The 16,778-nt window shown below is 37.8% G+C and overlaps 1 pseudogene; it reads right to left on the bottom strand.

The window, feature by feature from the left end:
- Nucleotides 1–8,579: 8,579 nt before the first annotated feature.
- LOC127136825 (protein BASIC PENTACYSTEINE6-like) lies at nt 8,580–9,628 on the bottom strand (annotated as a pseudogene).
- Nucleotides 9,629–16,778: the final 7,150 nt, after the last annotated feature.

The following is a 16,778-nucleotide window of genomic DNA, read 5'->3' on the forward strand; positions in this document are numbered from 1 at the left end:
GACCATGCTCCCACTAACCTTCTTGTAGACATAAGGCTTATCTTCGTTCTTGATCCATGAGTAATACATCACCTTGATCAGTTATAAGATATACATATCTCTCAAGTAGGTGACATATCCTGCCTGACCTACGCTGGTCTTGTTCTACTTGAGCAGGTTGCTCTTACATAACTACTTGTGTTTCCTGCTCTAATTCCTCCATAGGTGTATCAATGCTTTGTGATTCTTGAATTTCTTCAAGCTCTACTTTCCTCCTACTGATTCCTTTAGAAATAAAATCCTTTTCTAGGAAAACTCCAGTTCGAGCGACAAACACTTTGCCTTCAGAAGGATTGTAAAAGTAATATCCTCTTGCTTCTTTAAGATACCCCACAAATAAGCATTTGTCATATTTGGGCTCAAGCTTAGTTGAAACTTGTCGTTTCACATAAACTTCGCAACCCCAAATCTTCATGTAAGACATATGTGGTTTCTTACCACTTCATAACTCATATGGTGTCTTCTCAACCTTTTTGGATGGAACACGGTTAAGTGTCCAAGCTGTTGTCAATAATGCATGTCCCCAAAAGGAGTTTGGAAGATCGGCATGACTCATCATGGATCGGACCATGTCTAATATGGTTCTATTTCTTCTCTCAGATACACCATTCCATTGGGGTGTTTCAGGAGGAGTAAGTTGGGATAGGATCCCACACTCTTTCAGATGGTCATCAAACTCTAGGCTTAAATACTCACCACCTCGATCTGATCGAAGAGTTTTAATATTCTTACCTAGTTGGTTTTGTACTTCATTCTTGAATTCCTTGAAATTTTCAAAGGACTCTGATTTATGTTTTATTAAATACACATAACCATATCTACTGAAATCATCAGTGAAAATGATGAAGTACTGAAAACCTCCTTTGGCTGGTATGTTCAGTGGTCCACATACATCAGTATGTATGAGGACCAAAAGATCATTAGCTCTTTCACCTTTTCCCGTGAATGGAGATTTTGTCATCTTCCAAGTACTTTGGGCAGTTTCTCTTCCAGTGTCCGGTCTTACTGCAATGGAAGCAGGTGCCTGCCTTTGATATGCCTCAACTAGGCTTCAAAGCAGCAACAATGGGTATCGATTTGGAAACTTCCTTGCCCTTCCCTTTATCACCCTGCTTGGTGGGCCTTTTGTTCTGTCTCTTTCCATTTCTGATCATCAGAATGGACTTCCTTTTTGTCTTCAGATTCTGCTCAGTAGTTCTTAACATGGCTAGCAGTTCAGGAAGAGATTTGTCCATATAATTCATATTGAAATTTAGGAAAAATTGATTGAATCCATCTGGCAACGATTGCAAGATCAAATCAGTCGCAAGTTCATTTCCGAGGCGAAAATCCAACCTTTCAAGGTTTTCACATACCCAATCATCTTGAGCACATGGGGACCTACAGGGGCTCCCTCAGCTAACTTGCCTTGAAAAAGGGATTTTGAAACTTCAAACCTCTCATGCCTTGCTTGCTCTTGATAGAGCATCTTCAGGTGTTCGATCATATCGAACGCTGTCATGTTCTCATGTTGCTTTTGCAACTCTGAGTTCATGGTATCCAGCATAAGACAAGCAGTTTCATTGGCATCATCGACATGCTTCTTATAAGCATCTCTTTCTGCCTTAGATGCAGAACTAGGAGGTTCCTCTTCAGGAACATGTGTCTCCAAGACATACAACTTTCTATTATGTTTGAGAATAATCCTCAGGTTTCGGTGCCAATCCAGAAAATTTGTCCTAGACAATTTATCTTTGTTAAGGATTTATCGCAAAATGTTTGTTAGAGGTGTTTGTTGAGATTAATGAAAATATAAGTATCATTAACATATTTAATTAGGCCTTTAATTAAATATGCTCCCACTATTTTACTCAAAACAAATGACCCTCATCATTTGATTCGGAAAATCCCGTTGGAAGATTTTCTAGTGGGTCGAGATCCATATTTCACTTCGTTCTAAGTCCGCGTAGGCGGGTTACACAAAACTAGGTTATTTAGGTAGGAACTCCTTCCAATTGTATCTCATACAACTCTCGAAAATTTCAGTTGGGTGAATAACTCCTTATTCCAATCCATCAAATGGATCATTCCCAACTCTTGCTTCTAAATATATATAATATTATTATAATTAGTTAAGTTTGACCCATTGTCTTAGCAGTTGGATATTACAATTATCCCATCGCACCTTACTAATATAGAACATACACCTCGCGTAGGCGAAACCTACATTATCCGATACTAGTCTTGATGAGTGCTAAAACTTGGAAAGCAAACATATATAACATTATTATAATTTGTTTTGTTAAGTTTGATCCATTGTCTTAGCAGTTGGATATTACAATTATCCCATCACACCTTACTAATATACAACATGCACCTTGCGTAGGCGAAACCTACATTATCCGATACTAGTCTTGATGAGTGCTAAAACTTGGAAAGCATAAACTTAATATTTAATTTTGAGGGAATTGTAATTGTTATGATCTCACCGGCTTATTTATCATATAAATCGCCTCTCACATGCATCAACATATATTCACATGCATCAACATACATACACATGCATCAACATACATAATGAAACAGTTATGGCCCCTAGCGCAATTGTTCTCCCAAGCCAATGAGAGAACCTAAGCTAACCTAACAACGATATAAGCTTCTCCAAGCAAGATCTTCAAGGTTGTCCTCCATTGATATTGAATTATTCTTTTTCTTCATATCATTACATTACAGAAGAAACTAATTTTACATACGAGGGATTGAGATGAGAAAAGAAGTTACATTAAGAGATTAAAAGGAGAGGCACGACACGCAGGTCGTATTTAAAAACCCAAAACAAAATAAAGGAAGACTAAGGCCATAACTGATCATCATAAGGCAATAATAATAAACACATTATTATTATTAAATTTAATTCCTTTAATTAATTAAAACCAAATTAAATTTCGCGACCGATCACATTACGCAGAGTTAGTCGGGGTTCCGCTGCCCGGTCAGCGAGAACGGAGCGCCCCTGTCCGAAAATTTTAATGAACAATTCATTTGAAATCGACATCGTTTTGCATCAACACAACTCTTGCGCAGTCACAAAACAAAAACCCCGAGAATTCTGACTCTGTGAATGTGACGACCGTCACAAAGCCCATGATGAACGTCACGTCCAGCTTGTTACGACCGTCACAGGCGCATGACGAACGTCACGCGGCCAAAATAACAGAAACGCCTAGAATTCTGGATCTGTGAATGTGACTACCGTCACAAAGCACGTGACAACCGTCACGTCCAGCTTGTTACGATCGTCACAGGTCCATGATGATCGTCATGCGGCCAAAAACCAGCGTTTTGAAACAGTCAACAGACGTGTTCCAACAAGCCCTCAATTCACAACTTCTTGACGGCACAACCCTTGCGCCGTCACCAACCCTAATGCGCCAATTTCAGACCGTCAAACACACCTCGATTGTTGATTCAGTATGATTGATCAACGGGTCATTGCTTCACCATACTAATGTCGGATTCCGAAGCAAATGACCATTGATCGCTCAAAGGAAAACAACCATTTAGTGTTTGAATGAACTAAACAGAAACAGTATTGCATAACCTATGGACGATCGATGTATCGCTGCTTCACCATACTAATGTCGGTTCCGAAGCATAGTCAACATCAATCATCCAACTCATACACTCATCATGCCTAATTTAATTACCCGTTTAATTAATTGATTCATTCTGTCTTTTAATCATATTAATATAGAAAATAAACAACTATCCGAGTCATGGTTTTGTAAGTGGCTATGATACCATTTGTAACACCTCAAATAACTTTCAAGATTACCGACTGACCCCACAAACCAACACGAGTCTTTTCAGCATGTTTTGACCTCACTCACACAATTTCCGAGAAACTTCCCAGAAGGTCACCCATCCCAATACTACTCCAAGTTAAGCACGCTTAACTATGTAGTTCTTATTGGTTAGGCTACCGAAAAGAAGATGCATCTTGTTGGTATAGGTAGTACCAATTAATCCTTATAAGCCTTCATTCAACCATGCAGTCCCATACCCGCATAGCCTCAGGATCCCTCTCCTTCCGATGTGAATTCGATTTTCCCCTAGAAGCTACTAGGAGTATCTCATTGTCATGCCTCATGCATCGACAACCACTCCATCGCCCTCGGGTGTTACATGTAACCACTCTTCGGCCTTTCCGACCTCGGGTGTTACATGCCCACCAGCTTCCGCTTGGTTCATCCCCGAACCATAACGTAATGGGAGAATTATGGCTCTGATACCATTTGTAGGAGAATTGTGATCCAAAACGCAGCGGAAATTAAAAGTTTTCCTTTAGAGATCCTTACGAATGGGCATGATTAGTGATAGAATATTTACCTCTTGTGAAGATTGAAACCTTTGGTGCAAATCTCTTGTGACGATCAAAACCTTTGATGCAGATCCACGGAGCGATCACGAACATTGAACGATGACAACGTCTCTACTCAGTCCACACGAACGGATTCCTTCAAACTTAGTGCTAGCTGGTACGAATGAAGGCTTTGAGTGAGAGAGAAAGAAAGAAAACGAAAATAATGCAACCTGTCACACCTCAAAAAATGGGGATATGACTTTAAAGCGAAGCGCGATCGCACGCTCGCAATGATGGACTGAACAGAGTCGCCACCGAACTTTATTTATTCCTAAAAAGCAAAGGGGAAATATCGATAAAACCTCTAAAAGAAAGGACAAGATATGGTCATCGCAACCAATATCAGGGTTCGGGAGTCGATTACGCAAGGGGAAGGTATTAGCACCCCTCACGTCCGTTGTACTCAACGGGAACCATTAGGTTAGTTGTGTGCGTTAGTGTTAGTTGAAATATTAGGCTTTTCGAATTATTAGGTGGAAAAGAAAGGATGAGAAGAGAATGTTTTTGGATTTTTGACGAAGGACTAAACCTAAGTTTTTTATTAGTGGGCCTGGCAAGATTTAAAAATCCTGCTCCTACGTATCTCAAGAGAGAAATCAAGGCTTACGTAGTTCTGGGTAGAAAAATGTTTGTTTGTTGGTCGATTTTAGCGAAAGCTATACTGTATTAATCGATGAAAACATTGTTTTACCCAAAACTGATGAGGAGTGGACGCATACCACACATCGAACGGATTTATAAATCTACATTCGGAAAAGCGTCACTTATCTCGACTCAACAATCGTGGCCGAAACATTGTTTTGTATCACTTAAGACAATATATCTTTCATTTATGAAAAAGGTTCTTTGATTAGTCGCACAGCGGCGAAAAAGAGTTTGATTGGTTGGATGTATTTTGAGTGATGGCGAGAGCTTGGATGAGCGAGATATACATCTCGAATCTTAGCCTCAGGAGTGCACGGTATACACCATGTTCCATTTCCATCTTTATTGGCAAAAGTGTTTAATAGAGATTAAGTATTTTTAGGTTTGATTGAGAAAGGGTTTGAAGAAACCGCATTGACAATTTTAAACGATGGCGAGAGCTAAGATAGGCGAGGCATCCGCCTCGAATCTTAATCTCAGGAGTGCACGGTATACACCATGTTCCATTTCCATCTTTATTGAAAGAGGTTAAGATAGGAATTAAGTATTTTGGAGTTTGAAAGACGAGCACTTATGACTTGCAATCTCTTACAACTTGGGTCTAGTACTCGGGACTATGTCTGGACATTCCACCCAGGCAGTCTGTTTCTTTCCAATATTGCTAAGAAAATGATTCGAATATTTACGAATGTTTTGGAGGGAAGAAGAATATTTATGGCTTGCAAGCTCTTACAGCTTAAGCCTAATATTCGCGATTATAACTGGATATTCCATCCAGGATAATCTTTTCTTTACGTTTTACTTAGAAAAAGATTTGAATATTGGAGTGTGGAAGAGAAGACAAATATTTACGGCTTGCAAGCTCTTACAGCTTGAGCCTAATGTTCGGGATTATGACTGGATATTCCATCCAGGATAATCTTTTTCTTCACGTTTTAGAAAAGGGTTTGAATATTATGTTTGATTTGTGAAATGATCTTGAAATGATTCACATTTATTTTTGGAATGTATTTTGAAATTGAGGAAAGTTGAAATTGATTTTGAAATCGAGTGAAATTTGAGTATGATTATTTACACGTGTAAAAGTATGGATATGGGTACTAATAACCTAACTAAATTAGTTAACACACAAAAATCGACTAATCGAATAAAAAAATATCGGAAATTCAACCATTAATTAAATCTAAAAGGTAAACATTTAAAAAATACAAACCACTAAATAACAATCGAATTAAATTAATAAAAATTAAAATAAAAAATTAAAATAAATAGCAAGATACTATATAGAAAAAGAAATTAAATAAAATAGTAAGCATAACACATATATAAACACAAAGATTTACTATCCCCAAGTATCGAACCCACTTCACTAAAGGCAAAGAAACTACTCTCTCTCCACTAGGCCACTCATGGTTATTTGCTATCTTAATGCTAATTTGAATAAGTAAACCAGAATAGATTAAAATTAAAATTAAAAATAAAACTAAGATAAAATAGTCTGTTGGACTACCAATTAAAAGTGGAAAAATCCAAGAAAATAAACCCAGTCGCCTGGCTGTTGGGTTCCAGAGGCTAATGGATTGGGAACACCAAAAAAATAATACATTAATATACACTATTAAATAAAAACACGGGAAGACTAAACGTAGAATCTTTAATAGTTTAAATGTTTGTTTTGTTAACAAATAAAAAGAAATAAATAAAAGGAAAAAAGTGAGAGGTACTGTAACAGAACCCAGAAAGGTTCATCGTCCTCAATCTCTCTCAATCACACTCGTCATTTCCCTCAGAATCTCACTCCCTCAATCTTGTCACTCTCGACCGCTCTCAATCTCGCTTCTCTCCCTCCCAATCATTCTAAATCTGAGCCTCAAACCCTCATCACCTCTCAATCTCTCTCACCAAACGCAGAAAAAACCAGAGCTCTAAAGAGAATCGAATCAGAGGGCTCACCTTTGACGGTGACTCGGTGGCAATGCAGAACTCGTACCGTCCTCCCTTCGCTAATTTTTCTTCCACGCCGTCGCTTGAAGATTAGGGTTTCTTCGTGTTCTTGTTCGCCTCCGAATTTTTCGTCCCCTCTCTCTGTCCTCACCTCTCACCTTTTATATCCAACAAATTAGGGTTTTGGGTTGGCGCATTGTAGATTGAAACAGGTATCTGCCAAATCCTTTCAGTGCTCAGAATGTTGGTCTGCCTCTTTGATGCTTGGATTTGGAAAAGGTAACCTGAACCTATGCTTTTTTCTTCTACTTTGTCTCAATTCCATTTTGGGATATTTCAAAATTTACTACTTTGCTGATTTACCTTGCTTTTACTGCAGTGAAATTTGGAGAAAGCATGAGTAACATTCGGTTCACAAACTTCATGGTTTTGAGCATCATTTGGAGATAACGACCCAGAAGCACTTAATTGATTTGTATGGATTTGGCTATGACCATTTCGTGAATTTTCAGCTAAAATGCCTTGATATATTTGCTCTGAAGTTTCTGTACCATTTACAAAAGTATCATCCATGACTACCAGAGTGTTATCCACCGCAGAAGTTTCTTTTACCAGGAGTTGTTTGGGAAGAAGCTTCCTATGGTGCAACTCAGGAATATCATCTTCTGAAGCAACAATGGAGGAGTACAAGGCAGTTGAATGGTTAAGATTTGATCCAGATGGCAAAGATTGAGAATAACCATTAAATAAGGATCCTGTATTGCAAACTGGGGAGACCTTTTCAACCTTGTGAACGTATCGCTCGAGCCTAAGTTGCTTCAAAGCAAGTTCTTTATCCGGTTTACGTTTCTGTGGGCATTGCCATTTTCCTGTGATCTTAATAGCATTGGATTGTTATTGCTTCTGTCAATGCCTTTCTCTTTGCAACATTGCGTTCTTTCCATGCCTATGGAACTGTTCCTGTACTTGTTGAACACTACAATAATGTCCTTTCTGGTTTCTTCCAAGAATTTTCACCATTTGCTCTTTATTTCCTTGTTGTAACAAAACCATCATTTTCTTTATTTCAGGTACATGTCGAGCTGCCCGCCAAGAAGCTTTTAGATAAACCTGTGTTAATGTCAAGTTTCTCAGCTTGGATTTCAACTTTTGATTTCGCTTCTTCTGTACCATGCTTTGTTTCTATTCCTGTTAGGTGTGGTGTGGTGGATTGAAATTGAAGTTGAGTGGAATTGGAAAGTTCTGTTATTTAGAGTATGGAAATGGAATTAGTTAGGTTTTTGAACTGAGTTCTCATATTGGTTATGAATTGCTCATTATTTACAGGTATGCTTTGAAGTTCTTTCCATTGGTTGCTTGGCTTGGATATGGTTTGCAGTTCCTTGTGGTAACAGAGTTGCTTTTGCTGTTTTTGCATCTGTCATAGTTCTTTAATGCCGTCAATTATTGCTCTGCAGGTTCACAATCATATTCGCGGGCGACTCAGTTGAAAAAGACAATGATATGCTAACCGTCTTACTGTTCCTCTCAAAGAAAAACATCATGTGATCTACTTTATTGTGATATATCGATCTGTACCATGCTTGGCCTAATGGTATTTAAGGTCAACTGGGTGTGAGAGATCATGTCCTTCAACTGCAAGCCGGCTAAGCAGCTCATTAAAAGCACTTCCACTCATTTTCCTACCGCCTACTCGTGCATGCCTTTTGTTGGGCACTGCTAGAAGTGGATACACTGATAAAGTGGTTGTACAACAAGCAGATTGCCAACCTCCATTACCCCATTTGTAGCACTGTCTGAGAACGCTAGTACAAGAGCACACTAGTGCTGGCATGGTTGAATCGTCGTATGCAACTTGATTCAGTGCCAAGTCCTGGGGTTTCCAATCAGCCTTTGAGACCGCTAACTGCTTGGTAAGTTCATCACTTTCGCTTATAATTTCCTGACTACTCTTCCATTCAAGTGCTTTGTTGTTGGCAATCATTGTCTTGTTTAAATCTTCACCCTCCTTCTTGACCTTTCTAGTAGTTTATGGAGTCTTCTTGTTGGGTGAAACAGACTTACTTTCCTTTGGTCGTTTGGCCCGCCTAGGTGGTTTCCCAACCTCTGAAGGAATAGGTGATTCTGGGAAGGCATTGGATGTGGGCAATTCACGCGTGTCGTAAGAAGAATCCCCCATAGTAGGCAAATGGTTTACCTGTTGCGGAAGATGATGTATATACTTAACTCCCCGTGAAATTTGACATCTTGGAGGGCATGATGACATACTGCCATTAGCCAAAGTGTTTTCTCGAAACTGAAAGGTTGTTGTGGACTTTGTAATGTATGGACTTGTCGGTAATGACTAATAGTGTTAAGGTGTGTATGGTGGCTGATAATGCGAAAGGAAATGTATTGGATTTGTGGTAATTTGGTATGTAGTATGAAATTATAATGGAATGTTTGAAATTGTGCTTGAAATTGGGCTTTGATTGTTCATTAGGATTGTACTTGTAGGATTTATGTAATATGATGAACTTGTAAGAAAATGTTGTGAAATGTAATTTGGAGCATGGCTTTGTAATTTATGGAAATGTTGTAATGCTTGTGTAGTGTCATGGTTTTGTGACTTATGCGCTTTGAGCGTAAATGTATTTTGGAATTGGAATGAAATTGGCAAATGCAATGGTTATCTAGTGTCGGAAACTTATGACATTTACAAAAAAATGGTTGTAACAAACTTGGTTTGAATGAAATGAATTTGTGGTTATAGAGATGGATATGGATCTAAGACTCATCTAAATGTCAATTTAAAATAAATAAATAAAACCAATAAAACCAATTAAAATCAAATTAATCTATAATTTGTTAAAATTACTTTGATATCAATTCTAACATTTATTTGGAAATTAAAATCAATTAGAGTTTGAATCATTAGTAAAAACACAATTAAGATTAAATTGAAATTTGGAATTAGACTTAATTTGAAATTAGAATCAAATTGAAAATTAAAAAGTCAAATAATTAGAATCCATTTTATAATAAAAAAAACACCATGATCAAAAAGCCTAGATAATGACCAATGTTTATCAAAAAATATGGATTTGGGAATGGACGGTTGCCTTTGGTCATGAATGTATGCAAATGAACTTTAGGCCACGTGCCAAATAAAAAATGAAAAAATAAAAAAATGAAAAAGATCCAGGACCAAAATCGGGGTATGACACAACCACAATGAATGCTTCTGCACAAGGATTCTATTTATAGAACCACTTCTGTGGGCTTCAAGCTAAAAAGCCCACTTAAGTGTATTTGACCCATATCTTATAATATGCCCAAAATCACTTAAGCCCATGGTACCTTACCATATTTCGTATTCTACTTAAGTACACCGTACCATACAATGTTCTACAATTCACTTAAGGGCACCGTACCTTACGGTGTTCCTTATTTACTCTATCTTTCATCAATCTGTCCTTTGTGTGTGACCCTGTAGGTTTTCGCGACGTTGACAATTATATTAAATCACGCATTTAACATAATAAACAGTGAGCGGTATCTAGCAACACATCACTGCTACCCAAGACACGAAAATGTCATGTGATCTGACAAATCCTTCTGAGATAATACTTATGTGCATAATTACCCTTTTGCTCTTATGTCTATATTGAACACAAGGCATAGACTGTGTCATCCTTGTCCAGTTCAATATTGGGCCCATAGACATTTATCCTGTTATGCAGGATGGGCAAATTTCATCTAGGTCACTCATGTCCCTCAGCATGCTTCGTGGAGTACCCATCAACTGTCTTTATGGTTATCCAGTTACAGACAATGTTTGATCAGCAATAAAGCACTCGGCTCTACATCTAGGGTCCATAATGGTTTCAGGTCGAAGAGTGGTATACACCATTATCACCATGAGAATAACTTATGACACTTTGCATAAATTTCTATATAGTATTCTCATAGCGGGTCAATCCGGTATAAATATTACTCTTAATATTCATACCTATGTTTAAGACTTGATAACTCCTTATCCATGATCCGTGAGATGTGATCATCAGTCTATATACATAATAGTCTTAATGCTTTAATATTATCCCATTTAACAATAAAGCTCGACTACGGATACTTTAAGAATAGTGTCCTTATGTTTAATGTGATCTCATGATCAAGTCCCACTTGATACATTAAACGGACTAGCTATTCTAGGGACTTTATTAAACAAACGTAATAAAGAAAAAGCCTTTAGATAATTCGATACAAGTACCAAAAGTATTGGCCTCTAGGGCTTACACCAACACCGGGAACATCTTTGAAAAGGTCTCATGCATTAAACACGCATAAAAAAAATCAAGTTTTATGAAAAATTGATAGTCAGGTCGACACAGGCATATGATAGGTCGACACATACATAAACAGGTCGGCCTATAGTAAAATTTTCCAGGCTATAGGTCAACACATCCTTGCTGCAGGTCGACACGTATACTGCAATATTAAATCCTATAGCTTATGTTTCATATGCTGACTCCACATGTCAACACATAAGAGGCACATGACATTGATAAGTTGACACATGACCTTCAACAAGTCGACCAATGCCTCGTATAGGTCGACACATGACTTCAATAGGTCGACTTATACGATGATTTTTTTTTGCATATTTTCATATTTTCTCAAAGTTCACTACGTTCCTTTTTGCTCTCATTCACCCATCTCTCTCTCTCTCTCTCTCTCTCTCTCTCTCTCTCTCTCTCTCTCTCTATATATATATATATATATATATATATATATATATATATATATATATATATATATATATATATATATATACATATATATATATATTGGAGATGTTTTTGATTGGCTGCATTTTATGTTAAAACACTTACTGTACTAAGATGTCTTGACTGATGTCATGACATGCTTAAGTAGTATGCTACAGGATTAGCTAATACAGGATTTATTGGATGTCAAACTGAATGTTATGACATTCATTCATGACAGCATTTTCTGGATGTCAAACTGAATGTTATGACATTCATCCCTGACAGCAGATGCTAAAGTATAGGCTAATTTTTCTGTTATGTTTCAGTATTTATCTCAGGCTGATTTTTAGGAAACTAACAGCTGTGCTAAAATTAAGAGACCTAGCATATAGCCTATTTGTTAGCACCCTAATATGTGGAAATTAGGTTAACTTGCTTAACCCTAGTTTTATGAAATTAAAGTTCAAGGCCCAAGTACTGCATTATAAAAGGATGGCAATCCTACTTTCAGCAATTCAGCGATTTGAAGCGTGAAGAATTCAATATATCATTATATATCATTGTTGTACTTTCATTGTGTCTTGAATTAGGTTTTACTTGTGAGCTAAGCAATTATCACCTAGATGATTGCATTGGACTAGGGTGTTTATTGAGTTGTAATTGTTGTGTCACTCTAAGCTTTTAAGCGTGAGTGCTGTTTTTCTTGATTAAAGCTTTTAAGGACAATCAAGAGTTGTTTGAAGTATATCTTCACCACTGACTTTAAAATTCTTAATGGTTGTAATCACTACTGTGATTGAGGGGGAGTGAGTAGGTACTCAGGTCTTAGTTTAGATTGAAATTGCATTGGGTAGGTCTTAAGTGATAGGATTAAACTGGTGGTTTAAGTCCTGAATTAATACCTCTTATAGTGGACTTCCTCCCTGGCTTGGTAGCCCCCAGAGTAGGTGTGTTTGTCACCGAACTGGGTAAACAATTCTCTGTGTCATTTACTGCTTTTTACATTTACTTTCTGCATACATTACCTGTCTGCGCATAATTGGATGTCATAACATCCAGTGTGACATCGATAGTTTGTTACTAGAATTTCAATTGGTATCAGAGCAGGCACCCTGCCTGTTAGTTTCTGGGTGAGATCTAGGGACGTTACTTTCTAGTACCATGGACAAGGATGTAGGATTCTCAAATAGACCACCCATGCTGGATGGTTCTAACTATGATGACTGGAAACCTCGTATGATAGCCTTCTTGAGGTCTCTGGATAGCAAGGTCTGGAGAGCTGTCAACAAAGGATGGGAACATCCAATGAAGACAGGTAAAGATGGAATCATTATGCAAATTCCTGAAGAAGTGTGGGACAAAGAGCAAGAGGCATTAGCCCTTGGAAACTCTAAGGCTTTGAATGTACTGTTCAATGGGATAAATAAGAACATTTTCAGACTGGTGCATCACTGTGAACTGGCTAAAGAAGTTTGGGATACTTTCAAAACAACTCATGAAGGTACCTCCAAGGTAAGGATGTCTAAACTCCAGATGCTGACTACTAAGTTTGAAAATCTGAGGATGAAAGAGGATGAGACTATTCATGACTTCCACATGAATATTCTTGAAATTGCCAACACTTCTGGAGGCTTAGGAGAGAAAATGTCTGAAGAAAAACTTATAAGAAATATTCTCAGATCATTGCCCAAGAGATTTGCCATGAAGGTTACTGCTATAGAAGAGGCTCAAGATATCTGCAATATGAAGGTTGATGAGCTTATTGGTTCTCTCTAAACCTTTGAAATGGGCTTGTGTGAGAATGTTGAAAAGAAAAACAAAAGCATAGCTTTTGTATCAAATACTGAAGAGGATTCAGAAGAAGGAAATATTGGAGGTGATGAAAGTATATCAAAAGCTATAGCCATGCTTGGAAGATAGTTCAACAAGTTCATAAAGAAGATTGATCAAAAAGGTAGACCAAATGTCAAGAACACTTCATCTGACATCAGTAGAAGATCAAAATCTGAAGAAAAGTCCAACCAAGGCAAGGGAATCCAATGTCATGGATGTGAAGGTTTTGGACACATTAGAGCTGAATGTCCTACCTTCCTCAAGAAGCAAAAGAAGGGACTATCTGTCACCTGGTCTGATGGAGACTCTGAGAGTGAATCAGAAGGAGAATCTGTAAAACATGTCATTGCACTAACTAGTGTCTGTGCCTCTGATGATGACTCAAGTGGAGATGAACTTACAATTGATGAACTTGCTGCTTCATATAAAGAGTTATGTGTCAAAAGTGCAGAAGTGTGTATACAAGGAGAAAAGCAGAAGAAACTTATCAAGGAGCTGGAAGCTGAGAAGAAGAAGCATATGACAGTCATAGATGATCTAAATGGTGAGATAACCTTGTTGACCTCTAAGCTAGATCAAATGACAAAATCCATCAAAATGCTGAATAAAGGAACTGACACTTTGGAAGAAATTCTAAAGGTGGGACAGAAATCAGGAACCATGTTTGGTTTAGGCTTTGTTAAGGAATCCTCATCTGAATTCAAAAGCTCAAAGGCTGAAGTTCAGAAAATCATGCAGAAGTCACAACCAATGTCATAACATCATGGAAATAGGAGGATTAACCATCAAAAGAAGAAATTTCAAAGATGGAGATGCCACTACTGTGGAAGATTGGGTCACATAAAACCCTTCTGTTACAGGTTGCATGGTTATCCTAACCAGACCCCTCAAGTCAGACCTAAGCAGAAGGCACCTAAGCATAATGCCCCTATCAAGAAACAACAATGGGTTGCTAGAATAGCTCACACATCTCTAAGGGCATCTACCAAAGAAGACTGGTATTTTGATAGTGGTTGCCCAAGACATATGACTGGGATGAATAACTTACTGGTAGATATACAACCTCATACTACCAATTATGTGACCTTTGGTGATGGAGCTAAAGGAAAAATCAAAGGTGTTGGTAAGCTGGACAGTCCTGGAGTTCCAGAACTGAATAATGTGTTGTTAGTAAAAGGACTAACTACTAATCTCATCAGCATAAGCCAACTATGTGATCAAGGCTTCAATGTACAGTTCACTAGGGAAGAATGTGTTGTGACAAATGGAGAAAATAAGGAAGTTATGAAAGGATCCAGATCCAAAGGTAACTGCTATCTATGGGAACCTAAAGTCTCAAACTACTCCTCAATGTGCTTCTTAGACAAGGAAGAAAAGGAAGTGAAGCTGTGGCATAGAAGACTTGGACATCTTCATTTAAGAGGAATGAAGAATATCATATCCAAGGAAGCAGTTAGAGGAATCCCAAAGTGGCTTATTGATGAAGGAAAAGTTTGTGGAGAATGTCAGGTTGGCAAGCAAACCAAGATGTCACATCCTAAGCTTGGACTTCCTACAACATCCAAAACTCTGGAACTTTTGCTCATGGACTTAATGGGACTTATGCAGGTTGAAAGTATTGGTGGGAAGAGATATGCTTATGTGGTTGTTGATGACCATTCCAGATACACATGGATAAGCTTCATCAGAGAAAAATCAGATGCATTTGATGTCTTCAAAGATCTATGCATAAGACTCCAAAGAGAAAAGGATAGTTGTGTTATCAGAATAAGAAGTGACCATGGAAAGGAGTTTAAAAATTCCAAGTTTGATGATTTCTGCTCATATGAAGGAATAAGTCATGATTTTTCCTCACCTATTACTCCTCAGCAAAATGGAGTAGTTAAAAGGAAGAACATAACTATTTAAGAATCTACTAGAGCTATGATTCATGCAAAGAAGCTTTCTATGCACTTTTGGCATGAAGCTATGAATACAACTTGCTATGTTCACAACAGAGTTACCTTGAGAAAGGGAACCTCTTCCACTCTGTATGAAATATGGAAAGGCAGAAAACCTATTGTGAAGTACTTTCATATCTTTGGAAGCAAATGTTACATTCTTACAGATGGTGAACAGAGAAGAAAAATGGACCCCAAAAGTGATGAGGGTATATTCCTGGGATACTCTACTAACAGCAGAGCATACAGAGTTTTCAACTCCAGAACTAATGTCCTGATGGAATCCATAAATGTTATTGTTGATGATAAAGATGAAGAATCCCATGTCATAGAGGATGTTGGAACATTCCTTGAGACTTCAACAGAAAATGTACAGGATACTCCTCCCGGACTTGAGTTAGAAGCATCCAACAAGGTGCCTTCTATCAGGATTCAGAAAGACCACCCTAAGGATCTTATCATAGGAGATCCTAATAGTGGTGTGATTACCATATCAAGGGAGAATAGCTCAAATTCCTGCTTTGTATCCAAGGTTGAACCTAAAAATGTGAAAGAAGCTCTGACTAGTGAATATTGGATCAATGCTATGCAAGATGAACTGGAGCAGTTTAAAAGGAATGAAGTATGGGAGTTAGTTCCAAGACCTGAAGGGACTAACATCATTGGTACCAAGTGGATTTACAAGAACAAGTCTGATGAGAAAGGAGTAATCACTAGGAATAAAGCAAGACTAGTGGCACAAGGGTATACTCAAGTTGAAGGAGTTGATTTTGATGAGACTTTTGCACCTGTTGCAAGACTTGAGTCAATAAGGTTGCTGTTAGGTGTTGCCTGCATTCTGAAGTTCAAATTGTTCCAAATGGATGTGAAGAGTGCCTTTTTAAATGGCTACTTGAATGAAGAAGTCTATGTGGAACAACCTAAAGGGTTCAGTGATCCTTATCTACCAAAACATGTGTACAAGTTGAGGAAAGCTCTGTATGGATTGAAGCAAGCTCCTAGAGCTTGGTATGAGAGGCTGACTGAATTTCTGACTACTAATGGTTACAGAAAAGGAGGGATAGATAAGACTTTATTTGTGAAGGATGAAGATGGAAAAATCATGATTGCCCAAATATATGTGGATGATATTGTCTTTGGTGGAATGTCAGATAGAATGGTGAAACATTTTGTTAACTAGATGCAATTTGAATTTGAAATGAGTTTGGTTGGGGAATTAACTTA

Source organism: Lathyrus oleraceus, chromosome 4 (genome assembly GCF_024323335.1).
Source record: "Lathyrus oleraceus cultivar Zhongwan6 chromosome 4, CAAS_Psat_ZW6_1.0, whole genome shotgun sequence".
Lineage (NCBI taxonomy): Eukaryota > Viridiplantae > Streptophyta > Magnoliopsida > Fabales > Fabaceae > Lathyrus > Lathyrus oleraceus.